Source organism: Procambarus clarkii, unplaced genomic scaffold (assembly GCF_040958095.1).
Source record: "Procambarus clarkii isolate CNS0578487 unplaced genomic scaffold, FALCON_Pclarkii_2.0 HiC_scaffold_148, whole genome shotgun sequence".
Classification (NCBI taxonomy): Eukaryota; Metazoa; Arthropoda; class Malacostraca; order Decapoda; family Cambaridae; genus Procambarus; species Procambarus clarkii.
In genome coordinates this window covers 585,968-609,619 of record NW_027189181.1, presented here as the reverse complement: position 1 = coordinate 609,619, position 23,652 = coordinate 585,968, and positions in this window count along the sequence as shown.

Here is a 23,652-nt window from a genome sequence, read left to right as displayed (position 1 = left end):
TGACTCCTGAGCGTGATTTTTGAGCCGAATTCTGACTCTCTGCACCAATTTTCAGTTTCAAATTACGAAGTTTCATACCGAAAATATGCTAATTAATGTAAACGGCGAGGGTCATATTTTGCCCAAACCCCCCTGCAGTTTTCAAAATGTCTGAAATGTCGGAAATTTGACTCCTGAGCGTGATTTTTTATCGAATTCTGACTCTCTGCACCTATTTTCAGTTTCAAATTACGAATTTTTATACCGAAAATATGCCAATTACTGAAAACCGTGATGGGTCATATTTTGCCCAAACCCCCCTGCAGTTTTTAAAATGTCTGAAATGTTGGAAATATGACTCCTGAGCGTGATTTTTGAGCCGAATTTTGACTCTCTGCACCTATTTTCAGTTTCAAATTATGACGTTTCATACCAAAAATATGCCAATTACTGTAAACGGCGATGGGTCATATTTTGCCCAAACCCCCCTGCAGTATTGAAAATGTCTGAAATGTCGGAAATTTGACTCCTGAGCGTGATTTTTTTGCCAAATTATGACTCTCTGCACCTATTTTCAGTTTCAAATTACGAATTTTTATACCGATAATATGCCAATTACTGAAAACAGCGATGGGTCATATTTTGCCCAAATCCCCCTGCAGTTTTCAAAATGTCTGAAATGTCGGAAATTTGACTCCTGAGCGTGATTTTTGTGCCGAATTCTGACTCTGCACCTATTTTCAGTTTCAAATTACGACGTTTCATACTTAAAATATGCCAATTACTGAAATTGGCGTTGGGTCATATTTTGCCCAAACCCCCTTGCAGTTTTCAAAATGTCTGAAATGTCGGAAATTTGACTCCTGAGCGTGATTTTTGAGCCGAATTCTAACTCTCTGCACCTATTTTCAGTTTCAAATTACGACGTTTCATACCTATAATAAGGCAATTACTGAAAACGGCGATGGGTCATATTTTGCCCAAATCCCCCTGCAGTTTTCAAAATGTCTGAAATGTCGGAAATTTGACTCCTGAGCGTGATTTTTGTGCCGAATTCTGACTCTGCACCTATTTTCAGTTTCAAATTACGACATTTCATACTTAAAATATGCCAATTACTGAAATTGGCGTTGGGTCATATTTTGCCCAAACCCCCCTGCAGTTTTTAAAAGTCTGAAATGTCGGAAATTTGACTCCTGAGTGTGATTTTTGAGCCGAATTCTGACTCTCTGCACCTATTTTCAATTTCAAATTACGACTTTTTATACCAAAAATATGCCAATTACTGAAAACGGCGATGGGTCATACTTTGCCCAAACCCCCCTGCAGTTTTTAAAATGTCTGAAATGTCGGAAATTTGACCCCTGAGCGTGATCTTTTATCCGAATTCTGACTCTCTGCACCTATTTTCAGTTTCAAATTATGACTTTTAATACCAAAAAATATGCCAATTACTGAAAACGGCGATGGGTCATATTTTGGCCAAACCCCCCTGCAGTTTTCAAAATGTCTGAAATGTCGGAAATTTGACTCCTGAGCATGATCTTTTATCCGAATTCTGACTCTCTGCACCTATTTTCAGTTTCAAATTATGACTTTTCATACCAAAAAATATGCCAATTACTGAAAACGGCGATGGGTCATATTTTGGCCAAACCCCCCTGCAGTTTTCAAAATGTCTGAAATGCCGGAAATTTGACTCCTGAGCGTGATTTTTTATCCGAATTCTGACTCTCTGCACCTATTTTCAGTTTCAAATTACGACTTTTTATACCGAAAATATGCCAATTACTGAAAACGGCGATGGGTCATATTTTGCCCAAACCCCCCTGCAGTTTTCAAAATGTCTTAAATGTCGGAAATTTGACTCCTGAGCGTGATTTTTGAGCCCAATTCTGACTCTCTGCACCAATTTTCAGTTTCAAATTTCGAAGTTTCATACCGAAAATATGCTAATTAATGTAAACGGCGAGGGTCATATTTTGCCCAAACCCCCCTGCAGTTTTCAAAATGTCTGAAATGTCGGAAATTTGACTCCTGAGCGTGATTTTTTATCGAATTCTGACTCTCTGCACCTATTTTCAGTTTCAAATTACGAATTTTTATACCGAAAATATGCCAATTACTGAAAACAGCGATGGGTCATATTTTACCAAAACCCCCCTGCAGTTTTCAAAATGTCTGAAATGTCGGAAATTTGACTCCTGAGCGCGATTTTTGAGCCGAATTCTGACTCTCTGCACCTATTTTCAGTTTCAAATTACGACGTTTAATACCTAAAATATGCCAATTACTGAAAACGGCGATGGGTCATATTATGCCAAAACCCCCCCTGCATTTTTAAAATGTCTGAAATGTTGGAAATTTGACTCCTGAGCGTGATTTTTGAGCCGAATTCTGACTCTCTGCACCTATTTTCAGTTTTAAATTACGAAGTTTCATACCGAAAATATGCCAATTACTGAAAACGCCGATGGGTCATATTTTGCCCAAACCCCCCTGCAGTTTTTAAAATATCTAAAATGTCGGAAATTTGACTCCTGAGCATGATTTTTTATCCGAATTCTGACTCTCTGCACCTAATTTCAGTTTCAAATTACGAATTTTTATACCGAAAATTTGCCAATTACTGAAAACGGTGATGGGTCATATTTTGCCCAAACCCCCCTGCAGTTTTTAAAATGTCTCAAATGTCGGAAATTTGACTCCTGAGCGTGATCTTTTATCCGAATTCTGACTCTCTGCACCTATTTTCAGTTTCAAATTATGACTTTTAATACCAAAAAAATATGCCAATTACTGAAAACGGCGATGGGTCATATTTTGGCCAAACCCCCTGTAGTTTTCAAAATGTCTGAAATGCCGGAAATTTGACTCATGAGCGTGATTTTGTATCCGAATTCTGACTCTCTGCACCTATCTTCAGTTTCAAATTACGACGTTTCATACCGAAAATATGCCAATTACTGTATACGACGATGGGTCATATTTTGCCCAAACGCCCCTGCAGTTTTGAAAATGTCTGAAATGTCGGAAATTTGACTCCTGAGCGTGATTTTTGAGCTAAATTCTGACTCTCTGCACCTATTTTCAGTTTTAAATTACGACTTTTTATACCGATAATATGCCAATTACTGAAAACAGCGATGGGTCATATTTTGCCCAAATCCCCCTGCAGTTTTCAAAATGTCTGAAATGTCGGAAATTTGACTCCTGAGCGTGATTTTTGAGCCGAATTCAGACTCTGCACCTAGTTTCAGTTTCAAATTACGACGTTTCATACCTAAAATATGCCAATTACTGAAATTGGCGATGAGTCATATGTTGCCCAAACCCCCTTGCAGTTTTCAAAATGTCTGAAATGTCGGAAATTTGACTCATGAGCGTGATTTTTGATCCGAATTCTGACTCTCTGCACCTATTTTCAGTTTCAAATTACGACGTTTCATACCTAAAATAAGGCAATTACTGAAAACAGCGATGGGTCATATTTTGGCCAAACCCCCCTGCAGTTTTCAAAATGTCTGAAATGCCGGAAATTTGACTCCTGAGCGTGATTTTTTATCCGAATTCTGACTCTCTGCACCTATTTTCAGTTTCAAATTACGACTTTTTATACCGAAAATATGCCAATTACTGAAAACGGCGATGGGTCATATTTTGCCCAAACCCCCCTGCAGTTTTCAAAATGTCTTAAATGTCGGAAATTTGACTCCTGAGCGTGATTTTTGAGCCCAATTCTGACTCTCTGCACCAATTTTCAGTTTCAAATTACGAAGTTTCATACCGAAAATATGCTAATTAATGTAAACGGCGAGGGTCATATTTTGCCCAAACCCCCCTGCAGTTTTCAAAATGTCTGAAATGTCGGAAATTTGACTCCTGAGCGTGATTTTTTATCGAATTCTGACTCTCTGCACCTATTTTCAGTTTCAAATTACGAATTTTTATACCGAAAATATGCCAATTACGGAAAACAGCGATGGGTCATATTTTACCCAAACCCCCCTGCAGTTTTCAAAATGTCTGAAATGTCGGAAATTTGACTCCTGAGCGCGATTTTTGAGCCGAATTCTGACTCTCTGCACCTATTTTCAGTTTCAAATTACGACGTTTAATACCTAAAATATGCCAATTACTGAAAACGGCGATGGGTCATATTATGCCAAAACCCCCCCTGCATTTTTAAAATGTCTGAAATGTTGGAAATTTGACTCCTGAGCGTGATTTTTGAGCCGAATTCTGACTCTCTGCACCTATTTTCAGTTTTAAATTACGAAGTTTCATACCGAAAATATGCCAATTACTGAAAACGCCGATGGGTCATATTTTGCCCAAACCCCCCTGCAGTTTTTAAAATATCTAAAATGTCGGAAATTTGACTCCTGAGCATGATTTTTTATCCGAATTCTGACTCTCTGCACCTAATTTCAGTTTCAAATTACGAATTTTTATACCGAAAATTTGCCAATTACTGAAAACGGTGATGGGTCATATTTTGCCCAAACCCCCCTGCAGTTTTTAAAATGTCTCAAATGTCGGAAATTTGACTCCTGAGCGTGATCTTTTATCCGAATTCTGACTCTCTGCACCTATTTTCAGTTTCAAATTATGACTTTTAATACCAAAAAAATATGCCAATTACTGAAAACGGCGATGGGTCATATTTTGGCCAAACCCCCCTGCAGTTTTCAAAATGTCTGAAATGCCGGAAATTTGACTCATGAGCGTGATTTTGTATCCGAATTCTGACTCTCTGCACCTATCTTCAGTTTCAAATTACGACGTTTCATACCGAAAATATGCCAATTACTGTATACGACGATGGGTCATATTTTGCCCAAACGCCCCTGCAGTTTTGAAAATGTCTGAAATGTCGGAAATTTGACTCCTGAGCGTGATTTTTGAGCTAAATTCTGACTCTCTGCACCTATTTTCAGTTTCAAATTACGACTTTTTATACCGATAATATGCCAATTACTGAAAACAGCGATGGGTCATATTTTGCCCAAATCCCCCTGCAGTTTTCAAAATGTCTGAAATGTCGGAAATTTGACTCCTGAGCGTGATTTTTGAGCCGAATTCTGACTCTGCACCTAGTTTCAGTTTCAAATTACGACGTTTCATACCTAAAATATGCCAATTACTGAAATTGGCGATGAGTCATATGTTGCCCAAACCCCCTTGCAGTTTTCAAAATGTCTGAAATGTCGGAAATTTGACTCATGAGCGTGATTTTTGAGCCGAATTCTGACTCTCTGCACCTATTTTCAGTTTCAAATTACGACGTTTCATACCTAAAATAAGGCAATTACTGAAAACGGCGATGGGTCATATTTTGCACAAACTCCCCTGCAGTTTTTAAAATGTCTGAAATGTCGGAAATTTGACTCCTGAGCGTGATTTTTGAGCCGAATTCTGACTCTCTGCACCTATTTTCAATTTCAAATTACGACTTTTTATACCAAAAATATGCCAATTACTGAGAACGGCGATGGGTCATACTTTGCCCAAACCCCCCTTCAGTTTTTAAAATGTCTGAAATGTCGGAAATTTGACTCCTGAGCGTGATCTTTTATCCGAATTCTGACTCTCTGCACCTATTTTCAGTTTCAAATTATGACTTTTCATACCAAAAAATATGCCAATTACTGAAAACGGCGATGGGTCATATTTTGGCCAAACCCCCCTGCAGTTTTCAAAATGTCTGAAATGCCGGAAATTTGACTCCTGAGCCTGATTTTTTATCCGAATTCTGACTCTCTGCACCTATTTTCAGTTTCAAATTACGACTTTTTATACCGAAAATATGCCAATTACTGAAAACGGCGATGGGTCATATTTTGCCCAAACCCCCCTGCAGTTTTCAAAATGTCTGAAATGTCGGAAATTTGACTCCTGAGCGTGATTTTTGTGCCGAATTCTGACTCTGCACCTATTTTCAGTTTCAAATTACGACGTTTCATACTTAAAATATGCCAATTACTGAAATTGGCGTTGGGTCATATTTTGCCCAAACCCCCCTGCAGTTTTTAAAAGTCTGAAATGTCGGAAATTTGACTCCTGAGCGTGATTTTTGAGCCGAATTCTGACTCTCTGCACCTATTTTCAATTTCAAATTACGACTTTTTATACCAAAAATATGCCAATTACTGAAAACGGCGATGGGTCATACTTTGCCAAAACCCCCCTGCAGTTTTTAAAATGTCTGAAATGTCGGAAATTTGACCCCTGAGCGTGATCTTTTATCCGAATTCTGACTCTCTGCACCTATTTTCAGTTTCAAATTATGACTTTTAATACCAAAAAATATGCCAATTACTGAAAACGGCGATGGGTCATATTTTGGCCAAACCCCCCTGCAGTTTTCAAAATGTCTGAAATGTCGGAAATTTGACTCCTGAGCATGATCTTTTATCCGAATTCTGACTCTCTGCACCTATTTTCAGTTTCAAATTATGACTTTTCATACCAAAAAATATGCCAATTACTGAAAACGGCGATGGGTTATATTTTGGCCAAACCCCCCTGCAGTTTTCAAAATGTCTGAAATGCCGGAAATTTGACTCCTGAGCGTGATTTTTTATCCGAATTCTGACTCTCTGCACCTATTTTCAGTTTCAAATTACGACTTTTTATACCGAAAATATGCCAATTACTGAAAACGGCGATGGGTCATATTTTGCCCAAACCCCCCTGCAGTTTTCAAAATGTCTTAAATGTCGGAAATTTGACTCCTGAGCGTGATTTTTGAGCCCAATTCTGACTCTCTGCACCAATTTTCAGTTTCAAATTACGAAGTTTCATACCGAAAATATGCTAATTAATGTAAACGGCGAGGGTCATATTTTGCCCAAACCCCCCTGCAGTTTTCAAAATGTCTGAAATGTCGGAAATTTGACTCCTGAGCGTGATTTTTTATCGAATTCTGACTCTCTGCACCTATTTTCAGTTTCAAATTACGAATTTTTATACCGAAAATATGCCAATTACTGAAAACAGCGATGGGTCATATTTTACCAAAACCCCCCTGCAGTTTTCAAAATGTCTGAAATGTCGGAAATTTGACTCCTGAGCGCGATTTTTTATCCGAATTCTGACTCTCTGCACCTATTTTCAGTTTCAAATTACGACGTTTAATACCTAAAATATGCCAATTACTGAAAACGGCGATGGGTCATATTATGCCAAAACCCCCCCTGCATTTTTAAAATGTCTGAAATGTTGGAAATTTGACTCCTGAGCGTGATTTTTGAGCCGAATTCTGACTCTCTGCACCTATTTTCAGTTTTAAATTACGAAGTTTCATACCGAAAATATGCCAATTACTGAAAACGCCGATGGGTCATATTTTGCCCAAACCCCCCTGCAGTTTTTAAAATATCTAAAATGTCGGAAATTTGACTCCTGAGCATGATTTTTTATCCGAATTCTGACTCTCTGCACCTAATTTCAGTTTCAAATTACGAATTTTTATACCGAAAATTTGCCAATTACTGAAAACGGTGATGGGTCATATTTTGCCCAAACCCCCCTGCAGTTTTTAAAATGTCTCAAATGTCGGAAATTTGACTCCTGAGCGTGATCTTTTATCCGAATTCTGACTCTCTGCACCTATTTTCAGTTTCAAATTATGACTTTTAATACCAAAAAAATATGCCAATTACTGAAAACGGCGATGGGTCATATTTTGGCCAAACCCCCCTGTAGTTTTCAAAATGTCTGAAATGCCGGAAATTTGACTCATGAGCGTGATTTTGTATCCGAATTCTGACTCTCTGCACCTATCTTCAGTTTCAAATTACGACGTTTCATACCGAAAATATGCCAATTACTGTATACGACGATGGGTCATATTTTGCCCAAACGCCCCTGCAGTTTTGAAAATGTCTGAAATGTCGGAAATTTGACTCCTGAGCGTGATTTTTGAGCTAAATTCTGACTCTCTGCACCTATTTTCAGTTTTAAATTACGACTTTTTATACCGATAATATGCCAATTACTGAAAACAGCGATGGGTCATATTTTGCCCAAATCCCCCTGCAGTTTTCAAAATGTCTGAAATGTCGGAAATTTGACTCCTGAGCGTGATTTTTGAGCCGAATTCAGACTCTGCACCTAGTTTCAGTTTCAAATTACGACGTTTCATACCTAAAATATGCCAATTACTGAAATTGGCGATGAGTCATATGTTGCCCAAACCCCCTTGCAGTTTTCAAAATGTCTGAAATGTCGGAAATTTGACTCATGAGCGTGATTTTTGATCCGAATTCTGACTCTCTGCACCTATTTTCAGTTTCAAATTACGACGTTTCATACCTAAAATAAGGCAATTACTGAAAACGGCGATGGGTCATATTTTGCAAAAACTCCCCTGCAGTTTTTAAAATGTCTGAAATGTCGGAAATTTGACTCCTGAGCGTGATTTTTGAGCCGAATTCTGACTCTCTGCACCTATTTTCAGTTTCAAATTACGACGTTTCATACCTAAAATAAGGCAATTACTGAAAACAGCGATGGGTCATATTTTGGCCAAACCCCCCTGCAGTTTTCAAAATGTCTGAAATGCCGGAAATTTGACTCCTGAGCGTGATTTTTTATCCGAATTCTGACTCTCTGCACCTATTTTCAGTTTCAAATTACGACTTTTTATACCGAAAATATGCCAATTACTGAAAACGGCGATGGGTCATATTTTGCCCAAACCCCCCTGCAGTTTTCAAAATGTCTTAAATGTCGGAAATTTGACTCCTGAGCGTGATTTTTGAGCCCAATTCTTACTCTCTGCACCAATTTTCAGTTTCAAATTACGAAGTTTCATACCGAAAATATGCTAATTAATGTAAACGGCGAGGGTCATATTTTGCCCAAACCCCCCTGCAGTTTTCAAAATGTCTGAAATGTCGGAAATTTGACTCCTGAGCGTGATTTTTTATCGAATTCTGACTCTCTGCACCTATTTTCAGTTTCAAATTACGAATTTTTATACCGAAAATATGCCAATTACTGAAAACAGCGATGGGTCATATTTTACCCAAACCCCCCTGCAGTTTTCAAAATGTCTGAAATGTCGGAAATTTGACTCCTGAGCGCGATTTTTGAGCCGAATTCTGACTCTCTGCACCTATTTTCAGTTTCAAATTACGACGTTTAATACCTAAAATATGCCAATTACTGAAAACGGCGATGGGTCATATTATGCCAAAACCCCCCCTGCATTTTAAAAATGTCTGAAATGTTGGAAATTTGACTCCTGAGCGTGATTTTTGAGCCGAATTCTGACTCTCTGCACCTATTTTCAGTTTTAAATTACGAAGTTTCATACCGAAAATATGCCAATTACTGAAAACGCCGATGGGTCATATTTTGCCCAAACCCCCCTGCAGTTTTTAAAATATCTAAAATGTCGGAAATTTGACTCCTGAGCATGATTTTTTATCCGAATTCTGACTCTCTGCACCTAATTTCAGTTTCAAATTACGAATTTTTATACCGAAAATTTGCCAATTACTGAAAACGGTGATGGGTCATATTTTGCCCAAACCCCCCTGCAGTTTTTAAAATGTCTCAAATGTCGGAAATTTGACTCCTGAGCGTGATCTTTTATCCGAATTCTGACTCTCTGCACCTATTTTCAGTTTCAAATTATGACTTTTAATACCAAAAAAATATGCCAATTACTGAAAACGGCGATGGGTCATATTTTGGCCAAACCCCCCTGCAGTTTTCAAAATGTCTGAAATGCCGGAAATTTGACTCATGAGCGTGATTTTGTATCCGAATTCTGACTCTCTGCACCTATCTTCAGTTTCAAATTACGACGTTTCATACCGAAAATATGCCAATTACTGTATACGACGATGGGTCATATTTTGCCCAAACGCCCCTGCAGTTTTGAAAATGTCTGAAATGTCGGAAATTTGACTCCTGAGCGTGATTTTTGAGCTAAATTCTGACTCTCTGCACCTATTTTCAGTTTCAAATTACTACTTTTTATACCGATAATATGCCAATTACTGAAAACAGCGATGGGTCATATTTTGCCCAAATCCCCCTGCAGTTTTCAAAATGTCTGAAATGTCGGAAATTTGACTCCTGAGCGTGATTTTTGAGCCGAATTCTGACTCTGCACCTAGTTTCAGTTTCAAATTACGACGTTTCATACCTAAAATATGCCAATTACTGAAATTGGCGATGAGTCATATGTTGCCCAAACCCCCTTGCAGTTTTCAAAATGTCTGAAATGTCGGAAATTTGACTCATGAGCGTGATTTTTGAGCCGAATTCTGACTCTCTGCACCTATTTTCAGTTTCAAATTACGACGTTTCATACCTAAAATAAGGCAATTACTGAAAACGGCGATGGGTCATATTTTGCACAAACTCCCCTGCAGTTTTTAAAATGTCTGAAATGTCGGAAATTTGACTCCTGTGCGTGATTTTTGAGCCGAATTCTGACTCTCTGCACCTATTTTCAATTTCAAATTACGACTTTTTATACCAAAAATATGCCAATTACTGAGAACGGCGATGGGTCATACTTTGCCCAAACCCCCCTTCAGTTTTTAAAATGTCTGAAATGTCGAAAATTTGACTCCTGAGCGTGATCTTTTATCCGAATTCTGACTCTCTGCACCTATTTTCAGTTTCAAATTATGACTTTTCATACCAAAAAATATGCCAATTACTGAAAACGGCGATGGGTCATATTTTGGCCAAACCCCCCTGCAGTTTTCAAAATGTCTGAAATGCCGGAAATTTGACTCCTGAGCGTGATTTTTTATCCGAATTCTGACTCTCTGCACCTATTTTCAGTTTCAAATTACGACTTTTTATACCGAAAATATGCCAATTACTGAAAACGGCGATGGGTCATATTTTGCCCAAACCCCCCTGCAGTTTTCAAAATGTCTTAAATGTCGGAAATTTGACTCCTGAGCGTGATTTTTGAGCCCAATTCTGACTCTCTGCACCAATTTTCAGTTTCAAATTACGAAGTTTCATACCGAAAATATGCTAATTAATGTAAACGGCGAGGGTCATATTTTGGTCAAACCCCCCTGCAGTTTTCAAAATGTCTGAAATGTCGAAAATTTGACTCCTGAGCGTGATTTTTTATCGAATTCTGACTCTCTGCACCTATTTTCAGTTTCAAATTACGAATTTTTATACCGAAAATATGCCAATTACTGAAAACAGCGATGGGTCATATTTTACCCAAACCCCCCTGCAGTTTTCAAAATGTCTGAAATGTCGGAAATTTGACTCCTGAGCGCGATTTTTGAGCCGAATTCTGACTCTCTGCACCTATTTTCAGTTTCAAATTACGACGTTTAATACCTAAAATATGCCAATTACTGAAAACGGCGATGGGTCATATTATGCCAAAACCCCCCCTGCATTTTTAAAATGTCTGAAATGTTGGAAATTTGACTCCTGAGCGTGATTTTTGAGCCGAATTCTGACTCTCTGCACCTATTTTCAGTTTTAAATTACGAAGTTTCATACCGAAAATATGCCAATTACTCAAAACGCCGATGGGTCATATTTTGCCCAAACCCCCCTGCAGTTTTTAAAATATCTAAAATGTCGGAAATTTGACTCCTGAGCATGATTTTTTTTCCGAATTCTGACTCTCTGCACCTAATTTCAGTTTCAAATTACGAATTTTTATACCGAAAATTTGCCAATTACTGAAAACGGTAATGGGTCATATTTTGCCCAAACCCCCCTGCAGTTTTTAAAATGTCTCAAATGTCGGAAATTTGACTCCTGAGCGCGATCTTTTATCCGAATTCTGACTCTCTGCACCTATTTTCAGTTTCAAATTATGACTTTTAATACCAAAAAATATGCCAATTACTGAAAACGGCGATGGGTCATATTTTGGCCAAACCCCCCTGCAGTTTTCAAAATGTCTGAAATGCCGGAAATTTGACTCATGAGCGTGATTTTGTATCCGAATTCTGACTCTCTGCACCTATCTTCAGTTTCAAATTACGACGTTTCATACCGAAAATATGCCAATTACTGTATACGACGATGGGTCATATTTTGCCCAAACGCCCCTGCAGTTTTGAAAATGTCTGAAATGTCGGAAATTTGACTCCTGAGCGTGATTTTTGAGCTAAATTCTGACTCTCTGCACCTATTTTCAGTTTCAAATTACGACTTTTTATACCGATAATATGCCAATTACTGAAAACAGCGATGGGTCATATTTTGCCCAAATCCCCCTGCAGTTTTCAAAATGTCTGAAATGTCGGAAATTTGACTCCTGAGCGTGATTTTTGAGCCGAATTCTGACTCTGCACCTAGTTTCAGTTTCAAATTACGACGTTTCATACCTAAAATATGCCAATTACTGAAATTGGCGATGGGTCATATGTTGCCTAAACCCCCTTGCAGTTTTCAAAATGTCTGAAATGTCGGAAATTTGACTCATGAGCGTGATTTTTGAGCCGAATTCTGACTCTCTGCACCTATTTTCAGTTTCAAATTACGACGTTTCATACCTAAAATAAGGCAATTACTGAAAACGGCGATGGGTCATATTTTGCACAAACTCCCCTGCAGTTTTTAAAATGTCTGAAATGTCGGAAATTTGACTCCTGAGCGTGATTTTTGAGCCGAATTCTGACTCTCTGCACCTATTTTCAATTTCAAATTACGACTATTTTTACCAAAAATATGCCAATTACTTAGAACGGCGATGGGTCATACTTTGCCCAAACCCCCCTGTAGTTTTTAAAATGTCTGAAATGTCGGAAATTTGACTCCTGAGCGTGATCTTTTATCCGAATTCTGACTCTCTGCACCTATTTTCAGTTTCAAATTATGACTTTTCATACCAAAAAATATGCCAATTACTGAAAACGGCGATGGGTCATATTTTGGCCAAACCCCCCTGCAGTTTTCAAAATGTCTGAAATGCCGGAAATTTGACTCCTGAGCGTGATTTTTTATCCGAATTCTGACTCTCTGCACCTATCTTCAGTTTCAAATTACGACGTTTCATACCGAAAATATGCCAATTACAGTAAACGACGATGGGTTATATTTTGCCCAAACCCCCATGCAGTTTTCAAAATGTCTGAAATGTCCGAAATTTGACTCCTGAGCGTGATTTTTTATCCGAATTCTGACTCTCTGCACCTATTTTCAGTTTCAAATTACGACTTTTTATACCGAAAATATGCCAATTACTGAAAACGGCGATGGGTCATATTTTGCCCAAACCCCCCTGCAGTTTTCAAAATGTCTTAAATGTCGGAAATTTGACTCCTGAGCGTGATTTTTGAGCCGAATTCTGACTCTCTGCACCAATTTTCAGTTTCAAATTACGAAGTTTCATACCGAAAATATGCTAATTAATGTAAACGGCGAGGGTCATATTTTGCCCAAACTCCCCTGCAGTTTTCAAAATGTCTGAAATGTCGGAAATTTGACTCCTGAGCGTGATTTTTGAGCCGAATTCTAACTCTCTGCACCTATTTTCAATTTCAAATTACGACTTTTTATACCAAAAATATGCCAATTATTGAAAACGGCGATGGGTCATACTTTGCCCAAACCCCCCTGCAGTTTTTAAAATGTCTGAAATGTCGGAAATTTGACTCCTGAGCGTGATCTTTAATCCGAATTCTGACTCACTGCACCTATTTTCAGTTTCAAATTATGACTTTTAATACCAAAAAATATGCCAATTACTGAAAACGGCGATGGGTCATATTTTGGCCAAACCCCCCTGCAGTTTTCAAAATGTCTAAAATGCCGGAAATTTGACTCATGAGCGTGATTTTTTATCCGAATTCTGACTCTCTGCACCTATCTTCAGTTTCAAATTACGACGTTTCATACCGAAAATATGCCAATTACTGTATACGACGATGGGTCATATTTTGCCCAAACGCCCCTGCAGTTTTGAAAATGTCTGAAATGTCGGAAATTTGACTCCTGAGCGTGATTTTTGAGCTAAATTCTGACTCTCTGCACCTATTTTCAGTTTCAAATTACGACTTTTTATACCGATAATATGCCAATTACTGAAAACAGCGATGGGTCATATTTTGCCCAAATCCCCCTGCAGTTTTCAAAGTGTCTGAAATGTCGGAAATTTGACTCCTGAGCGTGATTTTTGAGCCGAATTCTGACTCTGCACCTAGTTTCAGTTTCAAATTACGACGTTTCATACCTAAAATATGCCAATTACAGAAATTGGCGATGGGTCATATTTTGCCCAAACCCCCTTGCAGTTTTCAAAATGTCTGAAATGTCGGAAATTTGACTCATGAGCGTGATTTTTGAGCCGAATTCTGACTCTCTGCACCTATTTTCAGTTTCAAATTACGACGTTTCATACCTAAAATAAGGCAATTACTGAAAACGGTGATGGGTCATATTTTGCACAAACTCCCCTGCAGTTTTTAAAATGTCTGAAATGTCGGAAATTTGACTCCTGAGCGTGATTTTTGAGCCGAATTCTGACTCTCTGCACCTATTTTCAATTTCAAATTACGAATTTTTATACCAAAAATATGCCAATTACTGAGAACGGCGATGGGTCATACTTTGCCCAAACCCCCCTGCAGTTTTTAAAATGTCTGAAATGTCGGAAATTTGACTCCTGAGCGTGATCTTTTATCCGAATTCTGACTCTCTGCACCTATTTTCAGTTTCAAATTATGACTTTTCATACCAAAAAATATGCCAATTACTGAAATCGGCGATGGGTCATATTTTGGCCAAACCCCCCTGCAGTTTTCAAAATGTCTGAAATGCCGGAAATTTGACTCCTGAGCGTGATTTTTTATCCGAATTCTGACTCTCTGCACCTATTTTCAGTTTCAAATTACGACTTTTTATACCGAAAATATGCCAATTACTGAAAACGGCGATGGGTCATATTTTGCCCAAACCCCCCTGCAGTTTTCAAAATGTCTTAAATGTCGGAAATTTGACTCCTGAGCGTGATTGTTGAGCCCAATTCTGACTCTCTGCACCAATTTTCAGTTTCAAATTACGAAGTTTCATACCGAAAATATGCTAATTAATGTAAACGGCGAGGGTCATATTTTGCCCAAACCCCCCTGCAGTTTTCAAAATGTCTGAAATGTCGGAAATTTGACTCCTGAGCGTGATTTTTGTGCCGAATTCTGACTCTGCACCTATTTTCAGTTTCAAATTACGACGTTTCATACCTAAAATATGCCAATTACTGAAATTGGCGTTGGGTCATATTTTGCCCAAACCCCCTTGCAGTTTTCAAAATGTCTACCATGTCGGAAATTTGACTCCTGAGCGTGATTTTTTATCCGAATTCTGACTCTCTGCACCTATTTTCAGTTTCAAATTACGACTTTTTATACCGAAAATATGCCAATTACTGAAAACGGCGATGGGTCATATTTTGCCCAAACCCCCCTGCAGTTTTCAAAATGTCTTAAATGTCGGAAATTTGACTCCTGAGCGTGATTTTTGAGCCGAATTCTGACTCTCTGCACCAATTTTCAGTTTCAAATTACGAAGTTTCATACCGAAAATATGCTAATTAATGTAAACGGCGAGGGTCATATTTTGCCCAAACTCCCCTGCAGTTTTCAAAATGTCTGAAATGTCGGAAATTTGACTCCTGAGCGTGATTTTTTATCGAATTCTGACTCTCTGCACCTATTTTCAGTTTCAAATTACGAATTTTTATACCGAAAATATGCCAATTACTGAAAACGGTGATGGGTCATATTTTGCCCAAACCCCCCTGCAGTTTTTAAAATGTCTTAAATGTTGGAAATATGACTCCTGAGCGTGATTTTTGAGCCGAATTTTGACTCTCTGCACCTATTTTCAGTTTCAAATTATGACGTTTCATACCAAAAATATGCCAATTACTGTAAACGGCGATGGGTCATATTTTGCCCAAACCCCCCTGCAGTATTGAAAATGTCTGAAATGTCGGAAATTTGACTCCTGAGCGTGATTTTTTTGCCAAATTATGACTCTCTGCACCTATTTTCAGTTTCAAATTACGACTTTTTATACCGATAATATGCCAATTACTGAAAACAGCGATGGGTCATATTTTGCCCAAATCCCCCTGCAGTTTTCAAAATGTCTGAAATGTCGGAAATTTGACTCCTGAGCGTGATTTTTGTGCCGAATTCTGACTCTGCACCTATTTTCAGTTTCAAATTACGACGTTTCATACCTAAAATATGCCAATTACTGAAATTGGCGTTGGGTCATATTTTGCCCAAACCCCCTTGCAGTTTTCAAAATGTCTGAAATGTCGGAAATTTGACTCCTGAGCGTGATTTTTGAGCCGAATTCTAACTCTCTGCACCTATTTTCAATTTCAAATTACGACTTTTTATACCAAAAATATGCCAATTACTGAAAACGGCGATGGGTCATACTTTGCCCAAACCCCCCTGCAGTTTTTAAAATGTCTGAAATGTCGGAAATTTGACTCCTGAGCGTGATCTTTAATCCGAATTCTGACTCTCTGCACCTATTTTCAGTTTCAAATTATGAGTTTTAATACCAAAAAATATGCCAATTACTGAAAACGGCGATGGGTCATATTTTGGCCAAACCCCCCTGCAGTTTTCAAAATGTCTAAAATGCCGGAAATTTGACTCATGAGCGTGATTTTTTATCCGAATTCTGACTCTCTGCACCTATCTTCATTTTCAAATTACGACGTTTCATACCGAAAATATGCCAATTACTGTATACGACGATGGGTCATATTTTGCCCAAACGCCCCTGCAGTTTTGAAAATGTCTGAAATGTCGGAAATTTTACTCCTGAGCGTGATTTTTGAGCTAAATTCTGACTCTCTGCACCTATTTTCAGTTTCAAATTACGACTTTTTATACCGATAATATGCCAATTACTGAAAACAGCGATGGGTCATATTTTGCCCAAATCCCCCTGCAGTTTTCAAAGTGTCTGAAATGTCGGAAATTTGACTCCTGAGCGTGATTTTTGAGCCGAATTCTGACTCTGCACCTAGTTTCAGTTTCAAATTACGACGTTTCATACCTAAAATATGCCAATTACTGAAATTGGCGATGGGTCATATTTTGCCCAAACCCCCTTGCAGTTTTCAAAATGTCTGAAATGTCGGAAATTTGACTCATGAGCGTGATTTTTGAGCCGAATTCTGACTCTCTGCACCTATTTTCAGTTTCAAATTACGACGTTTCATACCTAAAATAAGGCAATTACTGAAAACGGTGATGGGTCATATTTTGCACAAACTCCCCTGCAGTTTTTAAAATGTCTGAAATGTCGGAAATTTGACTCCTGAGCGTGATTTTTGAGCCGAATGCTGACTCTCTGCACCTATTTTCAATTTCAAATTACGAATTTTTATACCAAAAATATGCCAATTACTGAGAACGGCGATGGGTCATACTTTGCCCAAACCCCCCTGCAGTTTTTAAAATGTCTGAAATGTCGGAAATTTGACTCCTGAGCGTGATCTTTTATCCGAATTCTGACTCTCTGCACCTATTTTCAGTTTCAAATTATGACTTTTCATACCAAAAAATATGCCAATTACTGAAATCGGCGATGGGTCATATTTTGGCCAAACCCCCCTGCAGTTTTCAAAATGTCTGAAATGCCGGAAATTTGACTCCTGAGCGTGATTTTTTATCCGAATTCTGACTCTCTGCACCTATTTTCAGTTTCAAATTACGACTTTTTATACCGAAAATATGCCAATTACTGAAAACGGCGATGGGTCATATTTTGCCCAAACCCCCCTGCAGTTTTCAAAATGTCTTAAATGTCGGAAATTTGACTCCTGAGCGTGATTTTTGAGCCCAATTCTGACTCTCTGCACCAATTTTCAGTTTCAAATTACGAAGTTTCATACCGAAAATATGCTAATTAATGTAAACGGCGAGGGTCATATTTTGCCCAAACCCCCCTGCAGTTTTCAAAATGTCTGAAATGTCGGAAATTTGACTCCTGAGCGTGATTTTTTATCGAATTCTGACTCTCTGCACCTATTTTCAGTTTCAAATTACGAATTTTTATACCGAAAATATGCCAATTACTGAAAACAGCGATGGGTCATATTTTACCCAAACCCCCCTGCAGTTTTCAAAATGTCTGAAATGTCGGAAATTTGACTCCTGAGCGCGATTTTTGAGCCGAATTCTGACTCTCTGCACCTATTTTCAGTTTCAAATTACGACGTTTAATACCTAAAATATGCCAATTACTGAAAACGGCGATGGGTCATATTATGCCAAAACCCCCCCTGCATTTTTAAAATGTCTGAAATGTTGGAAATTTGACTCCTGAGCGTGATTTTTGAGCCGAATTCTGACTCTCTGCACCTATTTTCAGTTTTAAATTACGAAGTTTCATACCGAAAATATGCCAATTACTGAAAACGCCGATGGGTCATATTTTGCCCAAACCCCCCTGCAGTTTTTAAAATATCTAAAATGTCGGAAATTTGACTCCTGAGCATGATTTTTTATCCGAATTCTGACTCTCTGCACCTAATTTCAGTTTCAAATTACGAATTTTTATACCGAAAATTTGCCAATTACTGAAAACGGTGATGGGTCATATTTTGCCCAAACCCCCCTGCAGTTTTCAAAATGTCTGAAATGTTGGAAATATTACTCCTGAGCGTGATTTTCGAGCCGAATTCTGACTCTCTGCACCTATTTTCAGTTTCAAATTATGACGTTTCATACCAAAAATATGCCAATTACTGTAAACGGCGATGGGTCATATTTTGCCCAAACCCCCCTGCAGTATTGAAAATGTCTGAAATGTCGGAAATTTGACTCCTGAGCGTGATTTTTTTGCCAAATTCTGACTCTCTGCACCTACTTTCAGTTTCAAATTACGACTTTTTATACCGATAATATGCCAATTACTGAAAACATTGATGGGTCATATTTTGCCCAAATCCCCCTGCAGTTTTCAAAATGTCTGAAATGTCGGAAATTTGACTCCTGAGCGTGATTTTTGAGCCGAATTCTGACTCTGCACCTATTTTCAGTTTCAAATTACGACGTTTCATACCTAAAATATGCCAATTACTGAAATTGGCGTTGGGTCATATTTTGCCCAAACCCCCCTGCAGTTTTCAAAATGTCTGAAATGTCGGAAATTTGAATCCTGAGCGTGATTTTTGAGCCGAATTCTGACTCTCTGCACCTATTTTCAGTTTCAAATTACTACGTTTCATACCTAAAATAAGGCAATTACTGAAAACGGCGATGGGTCATATTTTGCACAAACTCCCCTGCAGTTTTTAAAATGTCTGAAATTTCGGAAATTTGACTCCTGACCGTGATTTTTCAGCCGAATTCTGACTCTCTGCACCTATTTTCAATTTCAAATTACGACTTTTTATACCAAAAATAAGCCAATTACTGAAAACAGCGATGGGTCATACTTTGCCCAAACCCCCCTGCAGTTTTTAAAATGTCAGAAATGTCGGAAATTTGACTCCTGAGCGTGATTTTTTATCCGAATTGACACTCTGCACCTATTTTCAGTTTCAAATTATGACTTTTCATACCAAAAAATATGCCAATTACTGAAAACGGCGATGGGTCATATTTTGGCCAAACCCCCCTGCAGTTTTCAAAATGTCTGAAATGCCGGAAATTTGACTCCTGAGCGTGATTTTTTATCCGAATTCTGACTCTCTGCACCTATCTTCAGTTTCAAATTACGAAGTTTCATACCGAAAATATGCCAATTACTGAAAACGGCGATGGGTCATATTTTGCCCAAACCCCCCTGCAGTTTTCAAAATGTCTGAAATGTCCGAAATTTGACTCCTGAGCGTGATTTTTTATCCGAATTTTGACGCTCTGCACCTATTTTCAGTTTCAAATTACGACTTTTTATACCGAAAATATGCCAATTACTGAAAACGGCGATGGGTCATATTTTGCCCAAACCCCCCTGCAGTTTTCAAAATGTTTGAAATGTCGGAAATTTGACTCCTGAGCGTGATTTTGTATCCGAATTCTGACTCTCTGCACCTATCTTCAGTTTCAAATTACGACGTTTCATACCGAAAATATGCCAATTACTGTAAACAGCGATGGGTCATATTTTGCCCAAACCCCCCTGCAGTTTGAAAAATGTCTGAAATGTCCGAAATTTGACTCCTGAGCGTGATTTTTTATCCGAATTCTGTCTCTCTGCACCTATTTTCAGTTTTAAATTACGACTTTTTATACAGAAAATATGCCAATTACTGAAAACAGCGATGGGTCATATTTTGCCCAAACCCCCATGCAGTTTTCAAAATGTCTGAAATGTCGGAAATTTTACTCCTGAGCGTGATTTTTTATCTAAATCCTGACTCTCTGCACCTATTTTCAGTTTCAAATTACGACGTTTCTTACCGAAAATATGCCAATTACTGTAAACGGCGATGGGTCATATTTTGCCCAAACCCCCCTGCAGTTTTCAAAATGTCTGAAATGTCGGAAATTTGACTCCTGAGCGTGATTTTTTATCCGAATTCTGACTCTCTGCACCTATTTTCAGTTTCAAATTACGACGTTTCATACCTAAAATATGCCAATTACTGAAAACGGCGATGGGTCATATTATGCCAAAACCCCCCCCCTGCATTTTTAAAATGTCTGAAATGTTGGAAATTTGACTCCTGAGCGTGATTTTTGAGCCGAATTTTGACTCTCTGCACCTATTTTCAGTTTCAAATTACGAAGTTTCATACCAAAAATATGCCAATTAATGAAAACGGCGATGTGTCATATTTTGCCCAAACCCCCCTGCAGTTTTTAAAATGTCTAAAATGTCGGAAATTTGACTCCTGAGCCTGATTTTTTATCCGAATTCTGACGATTTGCATTTTCACATTTGCAAATGTGAACTCTCTGCACCTAATTTCAGTTTCAAATTACGAATTTTTATACCGAAAATATGCCAATTACTGAAAACGGTGATGGGTCAAATTTTGCCAAAACCCCCCTGCAGTTCTCAAAATGGCTGAAATGTTGGAAATATGACTCCTGAGCGTGATTTTTGAGCCGAATTCTGACTCTCTGCACCTCTTTTCAGTTTCAAATTATGACGTTTCATACCAAAAATATGCCAATTACTGTAAACGGCGATGGGTCATATTTTGCCCAAACCCCCCTGCAGTTTTTAAAATATCTAAAATGTCGGAAATTTGACTCCTGAGCATGATTTTTTTTCCGAATTCTGACTCTCTGCACCTAATTTCAGTTTCAAATTACGAATTTTTATACCGAAAATTTGCCAATTACTGAAAACGGTAATGGGTCATATTTTGCCCAAACCCCCCTGCAGTTTTTAAAATGTCTCAAATGTCGGAAATTTGACTCCTGAGCGCGATCTTTTATCCGAATTCTGACTCTCTGCACCTATTTTCAGTTTCAAATTATGACTTTTAATACCAAAAAATATGCCAATTACTGAAAACGGCGATGGGTCATATTTTGGCCAAACCCCCCTGCAGTTTTCAAAATGTCTGAAATGCCGGAAATTTGACTCATGAGCGTGATTTTGTATCCGAATTCTGACTCTCTGCACCTATCTTCAGTTTCAAATTACGACGTTTCATACCGAAAATATGCCAATTACTGTATACGACGATGGGTCATATTTTGGCCAAACCCCCCTGCAGTTTTGAAAATGTCTGAAATGTCGGAAATTTGACTCCTGAGCGTGATTTTTGAGCTAAATTCTGACTCTCTGCACCTATTTTCAGTTTCAAATTACGACTTTTTATACCGATAATATGCCAATTACTGAAAACAGCGATGGGTCATATTTTGCCCAAATCCCCCTGCAGTTTTCAAAATGTCTGAAATGTCGGAAATTTGACTCCTGAGCGTGATTTTTGAGCCGAATTCTGACTCTGCACCTAGTTTCAGTTTCAAATTTCGACGTTTCATACCTAAAATATGCCAATTACTGAAATTGGCGATGGGTCATATGTTGCCTAAACCCCCTTGCAGTTTTCAAAATGTCTGAAATGTCGGAAATTTGACTCATGAGCGTGATTTTTGAGCCGAATTCTGACTCTCTGCACCTATTTTCAGTTTCAAATTACGACGTTTCATACCTAAAATAAGGCAATTACTGAAAACGGCGATGGGTCATATTTTGCACAAACTCCCCTGCAGTTTTTAAAATGTCTGAAATGTCGGAAATTTGACTCCTGAGCGTGATTTTTGAGCCGAATTCTGACTCTCTGCACCTATTTTCAATTTCAAATTACGACTTTTTTTACCAAAAATATGCCAATTACTTAGAACGGCGATGGGTCATACTTTGCCCAAACCCCCCTGTAGTTTTTAAAATGTCTGAAATGTCGGAAATTTGACTCCTGAGCGTGATCTTTTATCCGAATTCTGACTCTCTGCACCTATTTTCAGTTTCAAATTATGACTTTTCATACCAAAAAATATGCCAATTACTGAAAACGGCGATGGGTCATATTTTGGCCAAACCCCCCTGCAGTTTTCAAAATGTCTGAAATGCCGGAAATTTGACTCCTGAGCGTGATTTTTTATCCGAATTCTGACTCTCTGCACCTATCTTCAGTTTCAAATTACGACGTTTCATACCGAAAATATGCCAATTACAGTAAACGACGATGGGTTATATTTTGCCCAAACCCCCATGCAGTTTTCAAAATGTCTGAAATGTCCGAAATTTGACTCCTGAGCGTGATTTTTTATCCGAATTCTGACTCTCTGCACCTATTTTCAGTTTCAAATTACGACTTTTTATACCGAAAATATGCCAATTACTGAAAACGGCGATGGGTCATATTTTGCCCAAACCCCCCTGCAGTTTTCAAAATGTCTTAAATGTCGGAAATTTGACTCCTGAGCGTGATTTTTGAGCCGAATTCTGACTCTCTGCACCAATTTTCAGTTTCAAATTACGAAGTTTCATACCGAAAATATGCTAATTAATGTAAACGGCGAGGGTCATATTTTGCCCAAACTCCCCTGCAGTTTTCAAAATGTCTGAAATGTCGGAAATTTGACTCCTGAGCGTGATTTTTGAGCCGAATTCTAACTCTCTGCACCTATTTTCAATTTCAAATTACGACTTTTTATACCAAAAATATGCCAATTATTGAAAACGGCGATGGGTCATACTTTGCCCAAACCCCCCTGCAGTTTTTAAAATGTCTGAAATGTCGGAAATTTGACTCCTGAGCGTGATCTTTAATCCGAATTCTGACTCACTGCACCTATTTTCAGTTTCAAATTATGACTTTTAATACCAAAAAATATGCCAATTACTGAAAACGGCGATGGGTCATATTTTGGCCAAACCCCCCTGCAGTTTTCAAAATGTCTAAAATGCCGGAAATTTGACTCATGAGCGTGATTTTTTATCCGAATTCTGACTCTCTGCACCTATCTTCAGTTTCAAATTACGACGTTTCATACCGAAAATATGCCAATTACTGTATACGACGATGGGTCATATTTTGCCCAAACGCCCCTGCAGTTTTGAAAATGTCTGAAATGTCGGAAATTTGACTCCTGAGCGTGATTTTTGAGCTAAATTCTGACTCTCTGCACCTATTTTCAGTTTCAAATTACGACTTTTTATACCGATAATATGCCAATTACTGAAAACAGCGATGGGTCATATTTTGCCCAA